A 6,287-nucleotide genomic window follows, 5' to 3' on the forward strand; every position below is an offset into this window, starting at 1 on the left:
TTTTCGCACATTAATTCATTAACATGCTATATTGCATGAAGGTCAGTAATTGTTAGGTTATATAGAGGAAGTACGTTTCTTGATCTGTTCCCATTTACTTGTGTTAGTGCAGTGCATGAAAAACTGTGAGTACAGCCTCTGATGCTGCCATGAATCCAGAAACATTCTTAAAGAACAGGTTAAGAGCCAACCATGTCTTCAATTAATTTCAAATTTCAAAAATTATAATTTTGTTGCGTTGTCTGTAAGAATGAGTATGTATATCGTTTGCCCTTTTCAAGTACTGAAGAAATTACCAGGTATTGTAAGCAGTGTCTGTGTTCAACCACTAATGACTGCAGAGTTGCTTATTCAAGCAAAGAACATTTACATGCAGACTGCATGAATTGAGCAAGACTTTGTTACTTCTCTGATTAAAGGAATTGATTTGACTGTAGGAAGACTGACTTTAATTAGCTGTGCAAATGCCATTAATTCCAATTAATCTTCTCACAGTGTCAGGACCAGAATCCAGGGAGAAAATAAATTGCAGTAAATCAATATAACTCTTGTTTCTACCAGGAGCAAGTGCTTACAGAAAGAGGAATGTCTTTTACAGTTGTCTGCCTTGAGAAGTATTTAAGCATGACAGTAATTCAATGTACCAAACCTCTCAATGGTTCTGTATAGACTATTTATATAACTCTTTGATTTTTTTCACCTGATAAGAATGATTTTACTTAGTATTTTTGAGCAGTATTCCAGCAAGAAATTTGCTCAAAACACCCACAAGTATAACCAGGTTTTATATTGCAGAGAAAGCTGAGATACGGATTTACAAGACAATGGGTTCTATTTGCCAACCTCTGTGAAGTACTAACCGCACTAAAGTTTCATGGAGCAAATAAAGAAAACTGACCTGCCGACAGACTCTGAAGTGTAACTTCACCTCTTGCCTCTAAAAGAAAGCTTTTGGATTTCTTTCAGGACAGCTCATTGAGGTCTGTGGTCAAGTAACTTTAAACCCTGTTGATAGTAGCAATGTGCCAGATCTGTCACAGCTTTTGAGATACTCTCATGTCTCAAAAAGAACACAAACTACAGCCAAAAGAAGAGCACCTCAGAGATATGCCTCTGAAATAACCTGAAAAGAACAGTCTGTGGTGTCAGGTCAGCACAAAATATCTTCCATGCTTGAGACACACAGTGGCTACCCTTTTGCTGCAGCCTACTCCACAACTTTTTTGTATTGTGTTGTAAAACTGTGGTGAGTGGAGAAAGGAGGCTACCAAGCTCTAGAATAAGGTGAGAAAATAAGAACTTAAAAGAAATAAGCCCATATATCATATTTGAAGAGAGCCATGTGGCTTTTTTTTTTTTTTCCTAGTTTATGAACACCTAATGCTGACAAAATTTCAGTGAAAGTAACCTGGCAAACTGAGCTACAGAGCATAGCCTCACAAAGTATTCTAAGTCACCACAAAATAAATTGCCCCTTCAGCCCTCAGGTGCAATCATGCTGAAGTTTCCTGCTCACAATGCTGGACAAATACCATGGTCAGAAATTACACCCACAGATCCCTCAGTTACAAAAAGCCTCAGGCTACTGACATTTCCAGGTGTGTTTCCTGCTATTATTTATCTGTTCACTGAACAAAGTACATTGGAAGAAAACAGACCAAAAGCAGGAACAGGAGACATCTCTCAGGGACTGGAAGGCACCAAGAGCCAGCAGGTTGCTGGCAGCTTCCTCCCTGCCTGATGTTCCTGGTGCCTGTGAGGCCTGTCAGGATCAGGGCATTAACCAGGAGCATCAGCCCTAGATTGCAGCTAGCCAATAGTCTCCTGCTCCTTTCCCTGTTCTGGCTGATAATGCCTGGAGGGATGCCAGGCAGCTGCGTCCTAAAATGTCATTTCACCACAAGAACACCTAAAGCCCTATATACACTGCCTGCCCTCGTCAGAACAAAGTTCAAGGTCTAGGCAGAAAAGCCAGTGTGATATGAGAAGCTTCAGCAGGGATATGATAGCTATTTTCCAATCCTTTTGAGCTCTATGAGGATAGCAAAGGATTGAACCCATGCACAGAACTGAGCCTTTCAGTTATGAACTGCCATTCATATAAACCACTTGAGTAAAGCACTGAGGAATAGACAACCTGCATCCTTATTGAAATGTTTACCAAAACACAAGTAAAACCCTCTGCAGCACAGTATGGGTCCATTAAAGCTATATTAAATAAATTTTTTAAATTTTGCATTAAAAAGTGTTTCTTCTTTCAACAGCAAATATACCTGCTTCATCAGATAAGTACTTTTAAAAGTGCAATATTACACAATCAAGATGAATATTCCTGTCTGAAAAGTGCAAAAATCAGAACTTTTGCAACAGAATTTACAATAGTTTCTTTGAAAGATTGTTACACTTTGTTTTCCCTTAATAAAAATACTCAGCTTCAAATTATTGCTCCACCTTGACCTCTTCCCTGTATGTTTAGACCTTCCTGAACCTATCCAGATTCATCACTTCCATAGAGGCTTTAACTCAGACCTTGGCAGGATTTCTCTCCTTTGAAACAGCTCTCTAAAGCTGAATATTGGTGGCTGTTATATTTGCATGTCTGTCACCTTCTCTGATGATATACCAGCAGGATACAGAGTAGCAAGGCAAACATCTTCATTGAAGGCTCAATTTTTTACTTTACATGAGAAAATTCAACTAATCCCATTGTGGCAAAATTGATAGGCTTTAGAAATTGTGATGACTGTAGGAAGTGAACAGCTTTTCAGTGAGAGTAACAGCTTCTTTTCTTTGTAGTTGATAGATGATAGCATGTTGGTACATGTACAAAAAGTTGAGAGGAGTTTTGAAAGCCATAAGTGATACCCATGTCACCTCTAAAAATCGTACAGGTGATCCTCTAATGGGAAGGCACTATTTCCTTATTATTTTTTTGTAGGTAAAAAAAAAGTAGATTCTATTCCTTATTCTCCTCCACCCCTTCTCTAGGCTTTGTGAAACATTATTTCTTTTCTCCCCACATCTTGTCTGTGCGTTACTAAGGCTGTGATTGAGTCATAGTCTCTGTGGCTTGCTATTAAACCATTAGAAAATCCACCTTACTATCAAATTGACCCTGCATTAATAATCCATGTATTTCTCAAGTTATTTTTGGCAATGCCTAATTCTGTCGTGCATTCAACAATTTTGACTTTTTTTTCTTTTTTTCAGTATTCAAGAAGAAAGAGCTTATTTTAGAAAGGTAGTGCAGGACAGCAGCTACTGTAATAAATTCTTTGCAAGAAATATATTGCTATCCATTTCTCTTCAGATCTCTACAATGTCAGGTAGATTATACATCTTCTAGAGAACACTATAAATCACCCTGAGTCTAAAAGCAGTTCTAGTTAAGCTGAGTCCCCCAGAGCTTTAAAAGGGAATCAGAAAAAATTCAACAGATATGGAAAAAAAAAAAAAAAAAAAGGAGCATGATGGCAGATATGTCATGTATTTTATGCAGTCTACACTGATGCTGAAAGCAATGCCTCTGCATGGATATAGATACTATATGATACCGATTAGTAAAAACAGGCACTATGTCTTGGTTGCCTGTTGCCCATAATGCAAATGTAGCTAAATTTTAAGATTAAAAGATAAGCAAGTATAGCAACTATGCTTTTTCATTCTTTTTTCTGTTCCATTTTGGTGCTAATTGTTTAGAATGAATATACAGACTTGGAAACCGCAGTACCACTCATCACTTCATGCTCAGTTTTAATCACTAGCATCACCTAATTTATTGATCATAAACAGAATTACCGTTATTTTCCTCAGAGAGGAGCTTATTCTTTTCTACCTTTCCCTCAGCATGTGATTTATATGCTAAAATATGTGTATTTCATACAATAACCCTTAACAAGAACAACATTAAGAGTTTAGGAAAAAGCAGTCACAGTGCAAATTAAAAAAATACATTAAAAACACTGAGATGTTTTTCTGTTTGGTCTGTGTGAGGAATAACTGGCAAGCGGTCTACTCAGAAAGCTATTAACAAAATACAGTGTTGTATCACACCATAAAATTTTTCTAAAAAGTACAGCTATGGGATTATTGGTGGCCAGTAAAACTGACAGTCAGGGCATGGGGACTCAGGGCATGGGGACACAGGGCTATGGTAAGGAAAATAAAATGTTAATTAGAAACTATTTGATAAAGTAGATGCTAATCAGATGGGACTGCAGACATATACACTGGGAAAGGAAGAGAAATAGGTTGAGAAAGTGAGTGGAGAGTTAGAGGTCAGGACACTATCTTTGGTTGCTAGAAACTCTGCAAATATTATGCAAATCATCTGTGCTCATATGAAAGGTGATAGAGTGGAAGAAATAATGAGCAGAGCCTGGGAAAAAAACAACAGTGTTTAACTTCATGTGAAAAGAGAGGCAGCTGTCTCACAGCCTGTAGGGATGCTGCATGGACAGGACGTAAACCCTGATGACATTTTCGGAGGAAACCCAGGAAAACACTGGACTTCTGACACATGTATATTAAGCAAAAATATACTTGTTTTAACTGGGGAACAACATCTTCTGGGTATACCAGAGTAAAAATTGTTAATCGTTTCATGTCAAAGGATGCAATTCAAAGGACATGATTTATTAAGAGAGGTTTTACTGAGAAAAATTTTCTGACAGTACTAATTATGGATAGAAATGGCCATTCTTGGTGTGATGGGGAATGCTGTGGGTTTAGCACCTTCTAATGTAATTTCAGTTTTGCTTTCTTTGAGTCTGTAATTATTACTATTCTTACCTATGTGAATATCCACACATATTAAACTTAGTCCCCTTAAGTCTTCAGGGATATCTTCTTGCATCATGTTGATAAGTCCCTTCTAAACTTTACAAAAGAGCACTTCCTTACATTGATGTTCATTTTTCACAGATAAAAATCATGAAAAGTGCTGAAAGTAATTGCTTACTTTCTTGCTTAGCACTCATTATCCAGTATGATTTTGAAAGGACATGACCAAGAAGGTCAATTAACCCAAGGATTTTTGTTCTCTTTGTGATAACTTTATATGCTCTGATTGATGTATCACCATTTCAGCAATAGAGCATTCAGTTCATTAGTCAAGTAACAACATAGATTATATTCAAACTTCATACAGGTTATTAAACATATATATATACAGAAAAAAAAAAAAAAAAAAAGAAAAAAAAAACAGAAGCCAGGCAGACAGCTGGCTTCAATTAATATCTATGCAGAGTGTGACTCCAGCTTTCTCACTGAAGATTTTACACTGTATGCAGGGATGCATTTGAGGTGCAATTAGGTCTCAGGTATGGGTCCACAAATAAATTAATGGCAGTTTTTTATATATAAGTTATATTCAACAGGATGAAAGATAATTTAGTATTACTTTCTATTTATGTACCAGCATGAATACATTACGCCTATCCTGGAAGTTGAGTGTCGAAGTTTCTTTGTTGTAACCCCAAAAAAAGAAAAAATTTACAATGTAGTTCAGAAAGCAAAAGCTTCACTAGTTCATAAAGACAAATCAGTGTAGAGAAAGAATGTGAAGTAATAGAAGATCTAAAGTTCATATGTTTACTAAAGATAATGAAGAGAACCAACACTCAGAGCACTGGAAAAAGATCATCACTGCATATACAAGATGCTCCTAGGATGGGAAATGTTTCAGCTTGGGAAACAAGGATAGCAATTGATAGCAGTCTTCAGTTACTCTTACCTTCAATAGGTAAAGAAAAAAGTATCCCAATCTAGTTCCCCTAGGCACTGATTTATGTATGTGCAAATATGTGTGCATTTATGAGCACCAGTGCCTCCATTTAGAGAGGATTCTGCACTATGCTCAAAGAGAAGATTTCTTGTTCAACATGCATACACTCACCAAATATTGTTGGTGTATGGTCATAAGGCATCCAGTATCACCATTACCTTCCCCATAACGTCACTGCAAATAAGAAGGGATTTGCATAGCAATCAAGAAATGAGTGAGAAGGAAAACCATCACAGAAGAGTTGCTTGTGAACAAAGATATAAACAGTCAAACTTTATCTATTCATAAACACATCGTACATCTAAAATTGTTTTCCTCAAATTGTGCCCTCAAAGTCTGCAAAAGCTTCTAGGTGTAACAACACATTGTTTATCACACAGTTCATGATACGTTGATTTCAGTTTAGTTACTAGTGGTGTTCCAGACAGTCTAATCCATGAGCATTTGGTTGCTGTAATGGAGCCAGGAGATCTGTGTTTGTGTGGCTGCAATCAGAGGAGGT

This window comes from Meleagris gallopavo, chromosome Z (genome assembly GCF_905368555.1).
Source record: "Meleagris gallopavo chromosome Z, MGAL_WU_HG_1.1, whole genome shotgun sequence".
NCBI classification, from domain to species: Eukaryota; Metazoa; Chordata; class Aves; order Galliformes; family Phasianidae; genus Meleagris; species Meleagris gallopavo.